Genomic DNA, 20,204 nt, shown 5'->3' on the forward strand with positions numbered 1-20,204 from the left:
GTGAGAGATGACCCTGCTGACCATAAGAACTTACACTCTACAGAAGAGAGAAAGAAAGAGAGAACCCTGCTGACCTTAAGAGCTTACACTCTACAGGAGAGAGAGGACCCTGCTGACAATAACAGTATACACTCTACAGGAGAGAGAAAAAGGATCCTGCTCATAATAAGAGCTTACACCCTATAGGAGAGAGAGGACTGATTATAAGAGTTCACACTTTACAAGAGAGAGAAAAATAGAATCCCACTCATAATAAAAGCTAACACTCTATGAGAGAGAGAGGACCCCACCAATCATAAGAGCCTACACTATACAGGAGAGAGAGGACCCCACTGATCATAAGAGCCTACACTATACAGGAGAGAGAGGACCCCACTGACCATAAGAGTATAAGAATATATACTCTACAGGAGGGAGCGAGAAAGGACCCTGCATGTAATAAAAGCTTACATTCTATAGGAGAGAGTTAGAGGACCCCACTGATCATAAGAATTTATACTCTACTGGAGGAAGAGAGAGAGAACCCCACTGATCATAAGACCTAACACTCTACAGGAAGAAAAGAGAGAGGGCCCTCTGATCATAAGATTTTACACTCTACAATAGAGATAGAGGACCTCGCTGACCATAAGAGCTTACACTCTACAGGAGAGAGATGGAGGATCCCAGGGATCATAAGCACTAACGCTCTACATGAGAGAGAGAGACCCCACTGATCATAAAAGGTTACGCTCTACAAGAGAGAGAGAGAACCCCGCTGACCATAAGAGCTCACACTCTACTGTAGAGACTTACCCAGTGATTCTGGAGATGGAAAACGACTCTGCTATAGAAACTGAGCTCCACTGGGAACTGCTGATCTGTTATGGCTCAATAATAGTGTTGAGCCACCCCCATAGTGTTCGGGTTCGGTTTGTCGAACACCGGGATGTTCGTGGAACTGTTCGTCGAACACCTTAGAACACGGTCGAACACCGTTAAAACCAATGGCAGGCAAACAAAAACACATAGAAACACATAGAAAACACCTTCAAAGGTGTTCAAAAGCTGACAAACTGCTCAGAAGACACACTCTTTAAAAAAGCCGGCCGGCAATTCAGCAGCGGCATACACCGGTACCGGACAATTTGGACAAGAAGGAATAGAGCATCACACATAGATTAGATAGATAGAAACATGTCAGTCATATATATACGAAGTAGAGTGACAGTGTTGCTTACTGTACTTGTCATTTAGTGTTAAAGGATATATTGAAAAAAATAATAGTGTTTTCATGCACCGTCTCTTTAAAAAAGCCGGCCGGCAATTCAGCATCGGTACCCGACAATTTATAACAGAAAGAACAGAGCATCACACATAGATTAGATAGATAGAAACATGTCAGTCACATATATAAGAAGTACAGTGATAGTGTTGATTACTGTACTTATCATTTAGTGTTAAAATAAAGGATTAAAAAAAAAATTGGCGTGGGGTTCCCCGTAATTTTAGTCTCTAGCGGAGGTTAAGCAGACGGTTGGGGCAGATGTTTGAAGCCTGGGAAGGGGGTAATACCCACGGAGCTTCCCAGGCTACTAATATCAGCTCCCAGCTGAATACCTAGCCTTTACTAGCTATTAAAATGGGGGACCCCAAAAAAAATGACGTACGGTCCCCCCTATTTTAATAGCTAGCAAAGGCTAGGCAGACAGCTGGGGGCTGATATTAATAGCCCAGGAAGGGTGCCATGAATATTGGCCCCCTCCCAGGCTAGAAACACCAGCTGTCAGCCGCCCCAGAAATGGCGCATCCATAGGATGCGCCAATTCTGGCACTTAGCCTCGCTCTTCCCACTGCCCTGTAGCGGTGGCAGTGGGGTAATAGGGCTGGGGTTGATGTCAGCTTATAATGCCAGCTGACATCAAGCCCAGGTTAGTAATGGAGAGGCATCTATAAGACACCCCCATTACTAACCCCATAGTCAAAGTAAAAAAAAAACACCCAGAATAAAGTCCTTTAATTGAAATAAACACACAATTCTTTATTGTTCTAAATTAAACCATACTTACCATCACATCCATTCCAGCTGAAGCCAATGTCTTCTGCAATAAAAGTAAAATAATAAAGCAACATCATCCTTACCTTTCCATGGTTCCCACGACAGCTTCAGCTCTGCTACATTCACATGACAGGCTGGACCGCAGCAGAACGCTGCCATCCAGCTTGCCATGCGGCAGACACTGAGAAGCGCAGGCATGCTTGCGCTCCACAGTGTCTGGCTGTGACGGCATAAAGATAAGCCGAGGTCATGTCCAATGAACTCAGCTCACCCCATGCACGTCACTGACAGCGTGGGAAAATTCTCCTGCGCATGCGGTGAGTGCAGGAGAATTTTCCCACGCTGTCAGTGACGTGCATGAGGTGAGCTCATGTCCAATGAACTCGACTCACCTCATGCACGTCACTGACAGCGTGGGAAAATTCTCAGCGCTCAGCGCTTCAGCAGGAGAATTCTCCCACGCTGCGATGGCATTGAGATGACAGGCTGGATCACAGCTGAGCACTGCCATCCAGCTTGTCATCCTTCAGAGACACTGCAGAGCGCAAGCATGCCAGCTTCCATCCAGCCTGTCATCTCAATGCCATCCCAGCGTGGGAGAATTCTCCTGCTGAAGCGCTGAGAATTTTCCCACACTGTCAGTGACGTGCATGAGGTGGGCTGAGTTCATTGGACATGAGCTCACCTCATGCACGTCACTGACAGCATGGGAAAATTCTCCTGCACTCACTGCATGCGCAGGATGTTCCCATCGATTTGGGCAACCACTGTAATGCCACAACCACCATGGCTGTGGCATTACAGTGAGTGGCAGACAATCCCTGCATGATTGGTGCTCTAAATAGCGCCAGACATGCAGGACACGCTTTTGGTGCACGAACAGTTATCAAACATAACCACGAACAGCCGAATTTTTTGCAAATCGTTCGCGTTCGTCGAACGGCTCGAACACCGCCCAAAACAGCTCGAATTTGAGATTGGCGAACAGTAACTGACCACCACTGTGCAAGGTATAATAAGCCATAAGATGTCATAGCTGCAGGGCATTGTGAGGAAACCTAATTACGTCAGCCCATTCTTATGCTTCAGCAGTGTGGGAAATGGTGCCGAGCAATTTTTTGGTGTGAAACTGCATGTTTTCAGGAAATTCAACTCAAAAAAGATCCTCTGCGGATTGATCTGCTCATCTCTAATCACTACTGCTTTTCTTTCCAAGACTTACAAACTAGCACGCTGCAGAATATACAGTAAGTAAGTCAACAAGTCACCATCTTGCAAGACTGAGTACCCTGACAAACCACATAGCCATGAATGTATAGGGCATAGATGTGGAAATTAGGAAAAAGGAGATCTCAGAGATTTTCACAGAATCTACTCAAGTGGAATCATGGATAAGAAAAGTTGGATTTTAATTGTCTTATTTTCCACCTAACATTTCACTTGTAAAAGCCTGTTGTTTACTTAACCTATGCCCGCTATATCAATCTAAAATTCACAGTGGTTTGTAGTTGGCAGCACATTAGCACTTCATAAACTACTGTAAACCTCAAAAAACCTTTTCTTCAATGGTCCTGGAGAAGAATTTTCAGTGATCTTAATTTATGCCAGTGGTCATAAATAACACTGTTCTATATATTTTCAAAAGTTGTCAGGTTCAGTTATGAAATGAGCCATTTCTTAATATTTTTTCTGAATTCAAATCTTTTTAGTTGGCTCTTGTTTCTATGATATCAAAGAGTTTTCCTTTTACTGCTACATATAATTAATGCATAAAAGTTCCAGTACTTTGAAACATTATTATTTTTGCAAATATAAAGATGCAGAATATTTTGTTATGCCATATTTTGTGTAAACACTTGCAAATTATAAGCAGTTGCAGAAATTGCAATACAAAATTTGGTCCTCATTCAATGACAACTTTTTTTGCTTGTCTCTTGTACTCCTGCATCTGATCATCTCTTACAATTGTCCAACAGTAATCTGCAAGCATTGATGGATTCTATTTTCATTAATATATTTTCCCCATAGCCACAATATCTTGGTGAAATCTCTCACCGTGCTTGTCGCTCATTGCTCCACAGTTTGGTGGATAAACATCTAGATGCGAATAAAAGAAATTAATCTTTCAGTACATGTCACAGTCAAGATCCTGATATGTTTTGAGGAGATTTTCCACCAACTCTTCATAGTTATCTGCGTTGAGTTTCCCAAAAAATTAGTTAACACTGATGTGAATGCTATCCATGCAGCCTTTTCCTTGCCCTGCAACAAATGGAGAAACTCCTCATCTTGAAGAAGCTTAGGAATCTGAGGTCCAATAAAGACTCCTTCCTTTATGTTTGCTTCACTTAACCTTGGAAATTTATCAGTGAGATACTTGAGTGCTTTTGCATTTTATCCATTGCCTTTACAAAGTTCTTCATTAGACCCAGCTTGCAATGGTGGTAACAAAATCTCATGTGGGTCAACAAGTGCTGGATGCAGAACATTTTTACTCCCTGGCTGAAGTGAATGTCGGAGAGGCCAGTCTTTTTTACTGTAGGGATATTCTTTTGCACAAGTATCCCACTCATACAGAAAGCAGCAGTACTTTGTGTATCCACCCTGGAGAAAAAGTAAGAGGGCAACCACCTTTAAGTCACCACAGAGGGGCCACAAATATTGGTCATAGTTTAGGCACCTCAACAGCTTTTATGTTGTCATAGGTTTCTTCATGTGGACTGCATAACCAACTGGAATTGAAGATAGTGCATTGCTACTATGCAGCAAGACTGCTTTTAGGCTTGTTTTGGATGAATCGATAAAGAGCCTCCATTCCTATGGATTATCTTCAGAGCTTCCATTAAACTGTTGATGTTGTTTCATGCCACAACATCATCCTGCATGCAAAGTATTTCACTAGATTTTTATCACAGTTGAGGAACAAAGAAATCCGATCATTGCCCGCTAGGAGATTCCACTGCTGTAGCCTGGAACCTAAAAGCTCAGCCTTAAGCCCCCGTTTCACATAGCGAGATCGCTAGCGAGATCGCTGCTGTGTCACGGTTTTGGTGACGCAACAGCGACCTCACCAGCGATGTCGCTATGTGTGACACTTTGCAGCGATCAGGCCCCTGCTGTGAGGTCGCTGATCGCTGCAAAGTGTCCTGGACCATTTTTTGGTCGTTGCCCTCCCGCTGGTCAGCACACATCGCTGTGTGTGACCAGCGGGAGCAGCGATCAGGCTGGTAACCATGATAAACATCGAGTTACTAGGAGCACACGCGCACTTAGTAACCCGCTGTTTATCATGGTTACGAGCCAGCTAAAGTGAGCGGTAACCTCCCGCTCACCGTAGCAGAATGGTAACCATGATAAACAACGGGTTACTAGGTGCGTGTGTGCCCCTAGTAACCCGATGTTTATCATGGTTACCAGCCTGCTCCTGCTTCAGCAGGCTGGTAACCAGGAGCAGGACATCGTGGAAAGATTCTTTTCACGATGTCGCTGCTCCCCTGATCGTTGGTGAGCCTGCCTGTTTGACAGCTCACCAGCAACCACATAGCGACGCAGCAACGATCCCTGACAGGTCGTATCGTTGTCGGGATCGTTGCAGCGTCGCTAAGTGTGACGGGGCCTTTACTCTTCAGCAGATCCAAATCTCTAATAAGATCGTTCAGTTCACTTTGTGTAATAAGATAGGGTTCAGTTGAGGTTGCTGTCAGAAAGTCTGGGTTGTGAGAGGAAGATGCTTCATGACACCAAGCTCCCTCTTCTTCCTCACTTGACGCGACTGAAAATGTTTCTGGTGCTTTTGGAACCGGCAGTTATTCTGTATGTGGTACTTGGCTTATTGCAGATATAATGTTTGGATACTGTAAAGTCCACTTCTTCTTTAAAACTCCTTTCCTAATGGAGGGCATCATGCAGAAATAGCAATTCGTAGTATTCAGTTGGCTGTCTCCAGACCTGCAAAAGGCATAGATTGCCTCTTCCCATGCAACCACTGGGTAAGATATAATGCATATGTATTGCAGCATATGTGTGGAGCCCAACTGTTTTTCTGATTTCCTATTTTGTAGCCAAAATTCAGGTGTAGGCTTTACTTATCATGGTAATCAAGTTTTGCCTTTAATGCAACAATGAGGCATATCTGAAAAAACATATAGAAACATGTCAATATGCTAAGAAACTGAGCTAAGGAATCCTACAACTGTATACCTTACATCGAGAGCATTTATAAAAGTAGGTGATGCAACTATAATTAGGATTACGTCATCGGAGCTGAGTTGGCGTGTTTTGATTGGTCACCCTAAGATGATAGAATGCTGAAAGCTCAATAGACTTAATAGATGATGTAATAGACTAGCTACTAATAATGCAATAATGAAGAAATAATAAAGTCACAATATTTCTATAAGCCTGCATGAAAGGTGTCATAAGTAATTACAACCTCCTCTGGATCTTGAAAATTAGAGCCGATCAGCAAATTTAAGCATTATATTCGTTATTAGCTCCACAAAATTAGTTGAGTTCAACTGTTTTTTGTTTCTGGACCAATTTGGCTGTAGAACAGTGTAATAATCTATTCCCGTAACCAGTTAGATTGTTCTTTGTCACTAACCCCTTAAGGACGCAGTCTATTTTGGATTTAAGGACGCTGCCCCATTTTTCAAATCTAATATGTCACTTTATATGTCAATAGTTTGGAATGCTTTAATGTAACCAAGTGATTCTGAGATTGCTTTTCCTTGACACATTGCACTTTGTTAGTGGTAAATTTGGTCGATTCTGTTTTGTTCTTATTTAAAAAGAAAATCCACATTTAAAAGAATTGAAAAAAAATACAATTTTCTAAATTTAGAACTATCTACCCAAAAAACAGATAGTTATATCACACAAAATTGTTAATATTTAACATTTTCTATATGTCTACATTATGTTGGCATATGTTTTTTTTCATAAACTCGTTTTTTTGAGAAAATGAACACATTACAGAATAGAAAAATGTACAATTTATATTTTCATGTACTTAGAGACCTACAAGATCTGCCTCAAGGCGTGCGGTAAAGGACAGGGAAGTGGACATGCGGCTGATGGTGCACATCAGAGGCTGGGCCATGGTTCAGGTGAAACTGTGCCTGCTGTGGGAGCACAACAAACATGCTCATCGACGAGACTTGGCGTCCTGTCCCATTTTTCAGGGAGCACGGGACACCATTGTTGAAACCAGAACAGTGCGAGCAGGTTGTTGGTTGGATGGCAGATAATGCTTCCAGTCTGTTTCCCATCACTACCCTGTCTTCCACACAGTCTAGTTTCATTAGCTAAGAGTCTAAACCACATAATCCTCACCCTGATCCTCTTTTCTCCCACCATGCCGACTTCCAGGAGACAAGTAATCCTGTACTTAGACACTCCAAAGAGCTCTTTACATTTCCACTTATGGCTTCTTAAGGCCTGTCAGAAGGTGGACCAGAGTGAGGAAGTGGAAGACGAGGTGGTGGATTATAAAGTCACTGACCCAACCTGGCAAGGTGGCATGCAGAGAGGGCACAGCAGCATACAGGAGGAGGGATCCGCATCACCGCAACAGGCAGGAAGAGGCAGTGGGGCTGACAGAGGAAGAAGGCAGTCAACTGTTTCCCAGAGAACCCACACGTGCCCCGATCCCAGGCCAAGGGTTAGGTGTTCCCCATAAGACAAGAGAATGGTCATTTGTAACCTGTGCCATACCAAGCTCAGCAGGGGCCAGACCACTACCAGTCTGATCACCACCAACATGCCCAGACACATGTTATTCAAGCACCCGACGGGGAGGGCCGAACACCTGGGTCCACAATCTGTATCTGCGGGTGACACTACTTGACAATCTCCTGTCCTGGATGCAGGTGTCAATGCATCCCACCCTGCACCTGCCATTGCACATACAGAGCCACCATCAGCAACCATGTCCACTTCCTTGTCCGAGCACAGCGTTCATCCAAAACACACCAGCAAGTCCACCTCTGAATGGCTTAAGAAAAACAAAATTAAGACTTTGGAGTGTCCTAGTCAAAGTCCTGACCTTAATCAAATTGAGATGCTGTGGCATGACCTTAAAAAGGCGGTTCATGCTCGGAAACCCTCCAATATGGCTGAATTACAACAATTTTGCAAAGATGAGTGGGCCAAAATTCCTCCAGAGCATTGTAAAAAACTCATTGTCAGTTATCACAAAAGATTAATTGCAGTTGTTGCTGCTAAGGGTGGCTCAACCAGTTACTAGGTTTAGGGGGCAATCACTTTTCACACAGGGCACTGTAGGTTTGGATTTCTTTTTCCCTTAATAATAAATTTGTTTTGTGATCTGAAACATTTAAGTGTGACAAACATGCAAACGAATAAGAAATCAGGAAGGGGGCAAACACTTTTTTACACCACTGAATATAATTTTTAAAGGCCTACCTGTAAAATCAACATATACGGTATGTATACCCCCAGTGGTAAATGTTTTTCAGCCCTTGCACATAATGCATTGGCTTTACCAGTGTAGGAGTGACACTCCTTCCAAATGGTAAAAAAATGTTTACTGAGGACTCCCTCTTCGTCTCTTCCAGGGTGTATCGCAGTGCCTCCTTCTAATGTTTGGAAGCCATTGCACATCGTGCATACGCTTTGCTTTGGAGGTAGAAATGGGTCCCTTTACCTCTTGGGCCCCTGTGCGGCCGTACAGGTTGCACCAATGATATATCCACCCCCGAGCTGAGTTTTCCTACGGATCTTTGGTGCTTGACCAATGGCGGGTGTCTCCCGTACCTGGTAGAATCAGGGCTGGGCCTCGGCTCTTGACTGGTGTTGTCTGAGCTCCAGGTCTTGACCTGCACATGCCTGGTCTTTGAACCTTGACTGTTGTTGTCTGGATTGCGGAACTTGTCTGGCACCACCTGGGTTCTGCTTCCATGGGCACCGCAACCCGCTAGTTCTCACTTACTGTTACGGCCACACACACCAGCCTCAGAGTCTTCCTCAACACACGTCCTAACTATCCCTTCTCTTGGCACCAATTCTCTTCCCATTATGGCACGCTGAACTTTTATACCTGTGAACTGCGTAAGCAAGTTCACTTGACCTGGTGCTTCATCAAAACTTGTCCCTCCTGAAACTCTGTCTCTTCCAGGAGGTTCCGCGGGGTCCCGTTTGGACAGTAGATGCACAAATGCCGCACATGTTTGTTTATGCCACATCCTCTTACAAAGGGGCAAACCAAACCTTCGGCCATCTGTGCCCAACAACAAAGAGTGCCGGAATCGAGGCCTCTCAGGGTACAACTGCCTCAACAAGGAGCTTCAGACATATGACACAAAAGCTGCATTTGGGCCTTTCATCCATTTGATAAGTGCAACTTTGTTTTGATGATCCACGGACTTGAGCCAAATCTGAGGCTCGCAGACTGCAGCCACTGCTCCCTCCTTAAGTTGATTCCGTGGGCAAGCTGGGCTCAAATGAGGGCAAGTCCAACATACAGATACCCACTGATTGTTTATGACCACGAAACAGTTGTCATCTTTAATTTTGCCTGTGCCTTCCTCGCATCACTCTGATCTTCCAATGGCAAGGCTTGATCCTGCCAACTTAGCAACAGTGATCTTGTGGTGCTCACTACAAATTTTTAGAGGGTCATCATGCGGTCCTCGCTCTTAGTTTTTCTAGGGTGTGTATGATACCTTCCCTCATAATTTTTACAGGATGTGTATGTGGCCTACCTCTACAATAGTGATGGCTCGATCAAGCATCCTGCTGCTTGAAACACTCGGTAATCAATCGAGTATCCGGGTACTCGGGCACCATGCTCAATTTCCCACCCTGCATGTTTGGGGCCTGATTTTCATCCACTAAACATGCGAAGATCGCCTGCCAATCACGGCCATGATGGCTACTGACATTACTGTGATTGGCCAAGCACACATAGCATCATCGGGTTTATATAAGAGCCGGTGATGCCATGTTTGGTGCATTGTACCCGGAAATACTTTAGGGTGAGTTTCTGCTGCAGAAGGGACAGTATGTGATATAGTATTCCAGTATCTGCTGGTGCAACCTAAAACCAACAGCCCTTTTTAGAGCTAATTCAAATAGATTCTATACTATAATACCACTCTTAGCTGCGATTAGGGTAGGATAAGCTGCAGGAGAAGGAATAGTGTATTAGAGGCACTTAGAGCAGGGTTGATTGCATTACAATCCTTGGTGCTGCTATGTTAAACCAACAGTCCTTTTCAGGACTTATTTAAATAGATTATATTCTCTAATAATACCACTCTTATCTGAAATTCATTTAGGGTTAGCTGGTGGAGTAGGAATACTGTATTACAGGCATCTAGTCATCTAGATGGCCTTACAGTTCTTTCTGCTGCAACCTAAAACCAACAGTCCTGATCAGGGTTACATCTATTCTATTCCCTATTAATACTGCTGTTAGCTGCAGCGAACATGGAGGAAGACAACAAAAAGAAGAAACCATGAACCGTATACCCATTTTTGAGTGGGAAGGGGTGCATGGGAATACACCAGAAAAAAAGGAACATTTCAATTGGCTTTATGTTCCACTGCTGTCATCCGGTGGGATTGAAAACTCTGGGCCAATCCAGGCCTTGTTCATTTTAAAAAGAGTCAGACTGTGAGCATTTTCAGTTGACAGGCTGATGCACCTATCAGTTATGTCCACGGTGGCACTAAAAACCTGCTCTGACAAAATACTAGCGGCAGAGCAGGCCAGGGAGCAGTGATGGCAACCTGCAAGCCTCAGATTTGCTTAAACTCCGTGTAAAATAAAAATAAGGATGCATTCATACAATGGGAGGAAGGCACAAATGCTCCTCTAGTGTGAATAAATGGACACAAGACTTGTGGTGTTCTTTCCCCAGGATGAGTTGGAGAAGTTTCCCCCACATGGTTCGTGAATTTTCATTGCCAAAGGTTTCCAAGGAGATAAAAAAAAAATTTGAAACCCCTGCACAAGTGCTATTGGTCCCTTAAACAGTTTGAATATTATGCCCTAATATCTCAATCAGGACACTGATACCATATGTCCCTTGTCCCTTTTTTATTTGATATCAGGATTGAGCGGACATGATAATATTGTGTACTCTCATCATAGATTACGATTAGTGTCCTAAAACTTTCTCCGATAGGCATGGGTCCTTGCTGTCAGCTGGCATAAACAATACCCTGTAAGGTTTACCTTTTTTTCTCTCTTTTTTATACATTATATTGTTTTGTGCACTTTATTAGTAATGATCTTAATGGTTCAATGGGCCAGTTTAAATACCACTATTTCTCCCAGCCACCACCACCCACATACACATGGTTGCTAGATTTCGCTAAGCGCTATTGTTTTCTAAAAGACTTACTGCCAGAATCATCTGGCAATAGCTCATCTTACTGCCGATCAAAAGGATTGGGCAGTAGAATGCCAATTGCTAGATACTTGTGTTCCCCAAAATAATCTGTCGAGGACCATCAAAGGGGCCCAAGCACATTAGATGGTAAACCAATAACATTGAAATTGCTGGTTCGGATTAAATTACCTGTTCTGTATGGGGAACTTAACCCTGCTAACATTAGCACATAAGTGAATAGGTTACTTCCACCTACAAGATCAACACACACTTCTATCACTGCTGTCATAATTACTATATAATTTCATTTGCTACTGTGTATTCTGTGTAACCAGTATTGATACATTCAGTCATGAGAAAAATTTAGTACATTCTCTTGGAATTTTATGATTTTAGATTTCAGGACATACTGTAATAAAAAAAGGTCATTAGATGGTCTTAAAATTGTGAAAATAAAACGTCAAATGAACAACAACACATGAGAAATTACACAGTGTCATTACTTATTTAATAAAAAATAGGTCAAAATATAGAAACAGTGTGTTAAAAATTAAGTACTTGCCCCAAATAGCGTGTGGAGACACTTTTTCCAACAGTAGCTTGAAGCAATTGTATTCTGTATAACATTAAAGGTCTCTCACATTATTTTGAAGGAGTTCTGACATCTCTTCTTTACAACGTTACTTAAGTTCATTGAGGTTTGTGGGCATTTGTTTATGCACAGCTCTCTTAAAAGGGTTGTCTACTCTCGGACTACCACAACAACGTCATGTCACCTCCGTGAACAGTGGCATTGACATGTCTGTGAGAGAGAGAGAGAGACCAACTTTGGACTAAGGTTCGCTCGAACACGAAGAACCTCTGACTGTATGTAGTCTATGATGAGGACAGATTACTTTTTTCACCAAGCTGAAACTTTCCCATCATGTGTAAGTAGTGTATTCAGATCTATGACTTGTGATTTCACCCTGAATCATAGCTGCCCTTCCACAAGGTCAACCATCTTGGGCATTGTGCTATGCCAGCCAGTGTGTGAGCACATATAGTCCTGCCCTGCATGGCAACAAGCAATGTTTGTTAAAGCGAGACAGTCTGGCAGGCACAGTTGGATAAGACTGTTTATTCACCACTATTTTTCCAGTTTTCTTTTCTTTGCTAGGTGAATTGATAAGGACATTCTTGAAATTCATTTTGATAACTTATTATTCTGTCTTAAACATAAACTGCTTGTGGGAAGCACGTCCTGTTCACTGGAGTCTCTTTCAAAAGTGTCAAGGTTTTGTTACCTCCTGTTTTACCGATGTCTGGAATGATATCATGTCTTTTATCTACAAAATATCAGAAAACTGATTGTCATTCAATGAACCTTTCATTCTTTACTAATTCCTCCATAGACTCTTAGTGTTGTAGTTTTACATATGATATAAAAAAAAGTCTACAAACCCCTGTTAAAACACAGTTTTTTGTCATGTAAAAAAAATCATGCAAAGAAGAATCATTTCAGAACTTTTTCCACCTTTATTGTCACCTATAAACTGTACTAATCCATTGGAAAAGAAACTGAAATTTTCAGGTGGAAAAAGAAATAAAAAACTAAAATAATGTAGTTGCATAAATACACACACTCTTAAGCTAATACTTTGTTGAAGTACCATTTGAATTTATAACAGCATTTAGTCTTGTTTGGAAGGAGTCTATGAGCATGGCACATCTAGAATTGGCAAACTTTGCTCACTCTTCCTTGCAGTAATTCTCCAAATCTGTCAGATTGCGAAGGCATCTCCTGTGTACAGCACCTTCTTCGGGTCAACCCACAAATTATCAATTGGATTCAGGCCTGGGCTATGGCTGGGCCATTTCAACTCTTTGATCTTCTTCTGTTGAAGCCATCCTTTTGTTGATATGGAGGCATGCCCAGGGTCTTTGTCGTACAGTGAAATTTCTATTCATCTTCAGCTTTTTATTAGACTCCTCAAGGTTTTTGGTAAAATGGACTGATATTTGTAACTGTTCATAATTCTCTCCACCTTAACTAAAATCCTAATTCCAGCGACCAAAAAACAGCATAAGGCAGCTTTCACCATGCTTCATTGTGGGTATGGTGTTCTTTTGGTGACGCGCATTGTTGACTTTGTGCCAAACGTACCTTTTGTAATTATGGCCAAAAAGTTCAACCTTGGTCTCATCAGACCATAACATGTTTTGCCACAGACTTGGTGTAGATTTTGGCAAAACATAGCTGGGATTGGATTCAGAAATTCTTCATATACACATTATCTGGTCAGCTGATCCCAAAAAATTTGAAGGCTTTGGCTGACTTTAATCCAAAGTGTATGAGGGCCCCTAGTGGCTACAGCTTCTCTTAGCTTTTCTGATGTTAAGTTGCTCATACACCTAAGATAGCTGGTGGCCAAACGAAACCCAATAGTCAACCAGTAATGTCAACGGGAGACATTAGTGCTGTCTACCGAGTAATAGTGAAATATCAGTGAGGCGAGTATGAAATTATTTTTTATTTTGTTACATAGTATAGGGCAATACAATTCAGGACTGTACAATCCCTTCTTCTGGATAAAATATTGGTGTTTTATACAGTACATCTTCAAAATGAACATTTTGAACTACAGAAACTACATTGATAATAACCACTCTGCATTATCTGTGTATTTTCCAATGTTGAGAGTGCATCACGACCTTTGGTGAAATTATAGTCAATGTCACCATAGGTCCTGTACCCTGTGAGAGATAGACTGGTAATCCTCTAGTGTGTTGGAATGTATATGTGTATGTATGCATGTATGTGTGTATGTGTGTGTATACAGTGGGGAAAAAAGTATTTAGTTAGCCATCCATTGTGCCACTTCCCTCTTAATGCCAAATCCCACTTAAAAAGATGAGAGCGGCCTGTAATTGACATCATAGGTAGACCTCAACTATGAGAGACAAAATGAGAAAACAAATCCTGAAAATCACATTGTCTGATTTGCAAAGAAATTTTTTTCAAATTTTGGTGGAAAATAAGTATTTGGTCTATTACAAACAAGCAAGATTTCTGGCTCTCACAGATCTGTAACTTCTTCTTTAAGAGGCTCCTCTGTCCTCCACTCATTACCTGTAGTACTGGCGCCTGTTTGAACTTGTTATCAGTATAAAAAACACCTGTCCGCAACCTCAAACAGTCACATACCAAACTCCACTATGGTGAAGACCAAAGAGCTGTCGAAGGACATCAGAAACAAAATTGTAGCTCTGCACCAGGCTGGGAAGACTGAATCTGCAATAGGCAAGCAGCTTGGTGTGAAGAAATCAACTGTGGGAGCAATAATTAGAAAATGGAAGACATACAAGACAACTAATAATCTCCCTCGATCTCGAGGTCCACACAAGATCTCACCCCGTGGGGTCAAAATGATTTCAAGAACAGTGAGCAAATCCCAGAACCACCCAAGGGGACCTAGTGAATGACCTGCAGAGAGTTAGGACCAATGTTACATAGGCTACCATCAGTAACGCACTACGCTGCCAGGGACTCAGATCCTGTAGTGCCAGACGTGTCCCCCTGCTTAAGCCATTATATGTCCGGCCCGTCTGAAATTTGCTAGAGAGCATTTAGATGATCCAGAAGAGTATTGGGAGAATGTCATATGGTCAGATGAAACCAAAGTAGAACTGTTTGGTAGAAATACAACTCGTCATGTTTGGAGGAGAAAGAATGCTGAGTTGCATCCAAAGAACACCATACCTACTGTGAAGCATGGGGGTGGCAACATCATGTTTTGGAGCTGTTTCTCTGCCAAGGGACCAGGACAACTGATCTGTGTACATGAAAGAATGAATGGGGCTATGCATATTGAGATTTTGAGTGCAAACCTTCTTCCATCAGCAAGGGCATTGAAGATGAAACATGGCTGGGTCTTTCAGCATGACAATGATCCCAAGCACACCACCAAGCAAAGAAGGAATGGCTTCGTAAGAAGCATTTCAAGGTCCCGGAGTGGCCTAGCCAGTCTCCAGATCTAAACCCTATAGAAAACCTTTGGAGGGAGTTGAAAGTTCGTGTTTCCCAGCGTCAGCCCCAAAACATCACTGCTCTAGAGGAGATCTGCATCGAGGAATGGGTCAACATACCAGCAACAGTGTGTGCCAACCTTGTGAAGACTTACAGAAAATGTTTGACCTCTGTCATTGCCAACAAAGGATATATAACAAAGTATTGAGATTAACTTTTGTAATTGACCAAATACTTATTTTCCACCAAAATTTGGAAAAAAATTCTTTCCAAATCAGATAATATGATTTTCAGGATTTGTTTTCTCATTTTGTCTCTCATAGTTGAGGTCTACCTATGATGTCAATTACAGGTCTCTCTCATCTTTTTAAGTGGGAGAACTTGCACAATTGGCGGCTGACTAAATACTTTTTTTCCCCACTGTATGTGCTCTGTGTATACATCTATCTGTACGTATGTGCTCTGTGTATACATACAGTATATGTCAGTATGTATGTGCTCTGTTTATACATGTCTCTGTATGTAGGTATGTGCTCTGTGTATACATATGTCTGTGCTCTTTGTATACATGTCTCTGTATATATCAATGTGCTCTGTGGGGGCCCGAATGGGAGATGACATGGGGGCAGAATGGAGATGACATGGGGGCAGAATGGAGATGACATGGGGGCAGAATGGAGATGACATGGGGGCAGAATGGAGATGACATGGGGGCAGAATGGAGATGACATGGGGGCAGAATGAGAGGCGACATGGGGGCAGAATGAGAGGCGACATGGGGGCAGAATGAGAGGCGACATGGGGGCAGAATGAGAGGCGACATGGGGGCAGAATGAGAGGCGACATGGGGGCAGAATGAGAGGCGACATGGGGGCAGAATGAGAGGAGACATGGGGGCAGAATGAGAGGAGACATGGGGGCAGAATGGAGACATGGGGGCAGAATGGAGACATGAGGGCATAATGGAGACATGAGGGCATAATGGGAGATGACATGAGGGGAGAATGGGAGATGACATGAGGGGAGAATGGGAGATGACATGAGGGGAGAATGGGAGATGACATGAGGGGAGAATGGGAGATGACATGAGGGGAGAATGGGAGATGACATGAGGGCAGAATGGGAGATCACATGAGGGCAGAATGGGAGATCACATGAGGGCAGAATGGAGATAACAAGGGGCAGAATGGGAGATAACAAGGGGCAGAATGGGAGATGACATGGGGCAGAATGGGAGATGACATGGGGCAGAATGGGAGATGACATGGGGCAGAATGGGAGATGACATGGGGGCAGAATGGGAGATGACATGGGGCAAAATGGGGGCATGGGGCAGAATAGGAGGAGACATTGGGGCAGAATGGAGAGACATGGGGCAGAATGGAGAGACATGGGGCAGAATGTAGATATAGGGGCAGAATGGGAGGAGACATGAGGACAGAATGGAGAGACATGGGGCAGAATGGAGAGTCATGGGGCAGAATGGGAGATAACTTGGGGCTGAATGGGAGACGACATGGGGGCAGAATGGGAGATGACATGGGGCAGAATAGGAGGAGACATGGGGACAGAATGGAGAAACATGGGGCAGAATGGAGAGACATGGGGCAGAATGGAGAGACATGGGGGTAGAATGGGAGATGACATGAGGCAGAATGGAGATGACATAGGGCAGAATGGAGACATAGGGGCAGAATGGGAAATGACATAGGGTAGAATAGGTGATGACATGGGGCAGAATGGGAGGAGACATGGGGCAAAATGGAGACATGAGGCATAATAGAAGGAGACATGGGGGCAGAATGGAGAGACATGGGGGCAGAATGGAGAGACATGGGGGCAGAATGGAGAGACATGGGGGCAGAATGGAGAGACATGGGGGCAGAATGGAGAGACATGGGGGCAGAATGGAGAGACATGGGGGCAGAATGGAGAGACATGGGGGCAGAATGGAGAAACATGGGGCAGAATGGAGAAACATGGGGCAGAATGGAGGTAACATGGGAGCAGAGTGGAGAGACATGGGGGTAGAATGGAGAGACATGGGGGCAGAATGGAGAGACATGGGGGCAGAATGGAGAGACATGGGGGCAGAATGTAGAGACATGGGGGCAGAATGTAGAGACATGGGGCAGAATGGAGGTGACATGGGGGCAGAATGGAGGTGACATGGGGGCAGAATGGAGGTGACATGTGTCAGAATGGAGGTGACATGGGGGCAGAATGGAGATAACATGGGGGCAGAATGGAGACAAATAGGGGCAGAATGGAGAGATATGGGGCAGAATAGTGAGACATGGGGGCAGAATGGAGAGATGATATTGGGGAAGAATGGGAGATGACATGGGGGCAGAATGGGAGATGACATGGGGCATAATGAAGAGACATGGGGCAGAATGGAGATGACATGGGGCAGAATGGAGACATGGGTGCAGAATGGAGAGACATGGGGCAGAATGGAGATAACATGGGGCAGAATGTAGGTGACATGGGGGCAGAAGGGAGACAAATAGGGGCAAAATGGAGAGACATGGGGCAGAATGGAGACATGGGGGCAGAATGGAGAGACATGGGGTAGAATGCAGGTGACATGAGGGCAGAATGAGAGAACAAATAGGGGCAGAATGGAGAGATATGGGGCAGAATGGAGAGACATGGGGGCAGAATGGAGAGACATGGGGGCAGAATGGAGAGACATGGGGCAGAATGGGAGATGACATGGGGCAGAATGGAGAGACATGGGGCAGAATGGAGAGACATGGGGCAGAATGGAGAGACATGGGGCAGAATGGAGAGACATGGGGCAGAATGGAGAGACATGGGTGCAGAATGAAGAGACATGGGTGCAGAATGGAGACAACATGGGGCAGAATGGAGACAACATGGGGCAGAATGGAGACAACATGAGGCAGAATGGAGAGACATGGGGCAGAGTGGAGACATGGGGCAGAATGGAGAGACATGGGGCAGAATGGAGAGACATGGGGCAGAATGGAGGTGACATGGGGCAGAATGGAGATGACATGGGGCAGAATGGAGATGACATGGGGCAGAATGGAGATAACATGGGCAGAATGGAGGTGACAAGGGGCAGAAGGGAGACAAATAGGGGCAAAATGGAGAGACATGGGGAAGAATGGAGAGACATGGGGCAGAATGCAGGTGACATGGGGGCAGAATGAGAGAACAAATAGGGGCAGAATGGAGAGATATGGGGCAGAATAGTGAGACATGGGGGCAGAATGGGAGATGACATGGGGCAGAATGGGAGATGACATGGGGCAGAATGGGAGATGACATGAGGCAGAATGGAGGTGACATGAGGCAGAATGGAGGTGACATGGGGGCAGAATGGAGGTGACATGGGGGCAGAATGGAGATGACATGGGGGCAGAATGGAGATGACATGGGGGCAGAATGGAGACAAATAGGGGCAGAATAGTGAGACATGGGGGCAGAATGGAGAGATGACATGGGGGCAGAATGGGAGATGACATGGGGGCAGAATGGGAGATGACATGGGGGCAGAATGGGAGATGACATGGGGGCAGAATGGGAGATGACATGGGGGCAGAATGGGAGATGACATGGGGGCAGAATGGGAGATGACATGGAGCAGAATGGAGAGACATGGGGCAGAATGGAGATGACATGGGGCAGAATGGAGATGACATGGGGCAGAATGGAGATGACATGGGGCAGAATGGAGATGACATGGGGCAGAATAGTGAGACATGGGGCAGAATAGTGAGACATGGGGGCAGAGTGGAGAGATGACATGGGGCAGAATGGGAGATGACATGGGGGCAGAATGGGAGATGACATGGGGCATAATGAAGAGACATGGGGGCAGAATGGAGATGACATGGGGCAGAATGGGAAATGACATGGGGCAGAATGGGAGATGACATGAGGGGAGAATGGGAGATGACATGAGGGGAGAATGGGAGATGACATGAGGGGAGAATGGGAGATGACATGAGGGGAGAATGGAGATGACATGGGGTAGAATAGAGACAACTAGGGTCACAATGGAGAGACATGGGAGAAAATGGAGAGACATGGGGCCGAATAGAGAGACATGGGGGCAGAATGGAGAGACATGGGGGCAGAATGGAGAAATGACATGGGGCAGAATGGGAGATGACATGGGGGAGAATGGGAGATGACATGAGGGCAGAATGGAGATAACAAGGGGCAGAATGGGAGATGACATGGGGCAGAATGGGAGGAGACATGGGGCAAAATGGAGACACGAGGTAGAATAGAAGGAGACATGGGGACAGAATGGAGAGACATGGGGGCAGAATGGAGAGACATGGGGGCAGAATGGAGAGACATGGGGGCAGAATGGAGAGACATGGGGGCAGAATGGAGAGACATGGGGCAGAATGGAGGTGACATGGGGGCAGAATGGAGGTGACATGGGGGCAGAATGGAGGTGACATGGGGGCAGAATGGAGACAAATAGGGGCAGAATGGATAGATATGGGGCAGAATAGTGAGACATGGGGGCAGAATGGAGACAGATAGGGGCAGAATGGAGAGACATGGGGCAGAATGGAGAGACATGGGGCAGAATGGAGAGACATGGGGCAGAATGGAGATAACATGGGGCAGAATTTAGGTGACATGGGGGCAGAATGGAGACAAATAGGGGCAGAATGGAGATACATGGAGCAGAATGGAGACATGAGGCGGAATGGAGGTGACATGGGGCAGAATGGAGACAAATAAGGGCAGAATGGAGAGATATGGGGTAGAATAGTGAGACATGGGGGCAGAATGGAGAGATGAC

This window comes from Phyllobates terribilis, unplaced genomic scaffold, assembly GCF_046119375.1.
Source record: "Phyllobates terribilis strain yellow unplaced genomic scaffold, ASM4611937v1 Scaffold_5__5_contigs__length_657084704, whole genome shotgun sequence".
Lineage (NCBI taxonomy): Eukaryota > Metazoa > Chordata > Amphibia > Anura > Dendrobatidae > Phyllobates > Phyllobates terribilis.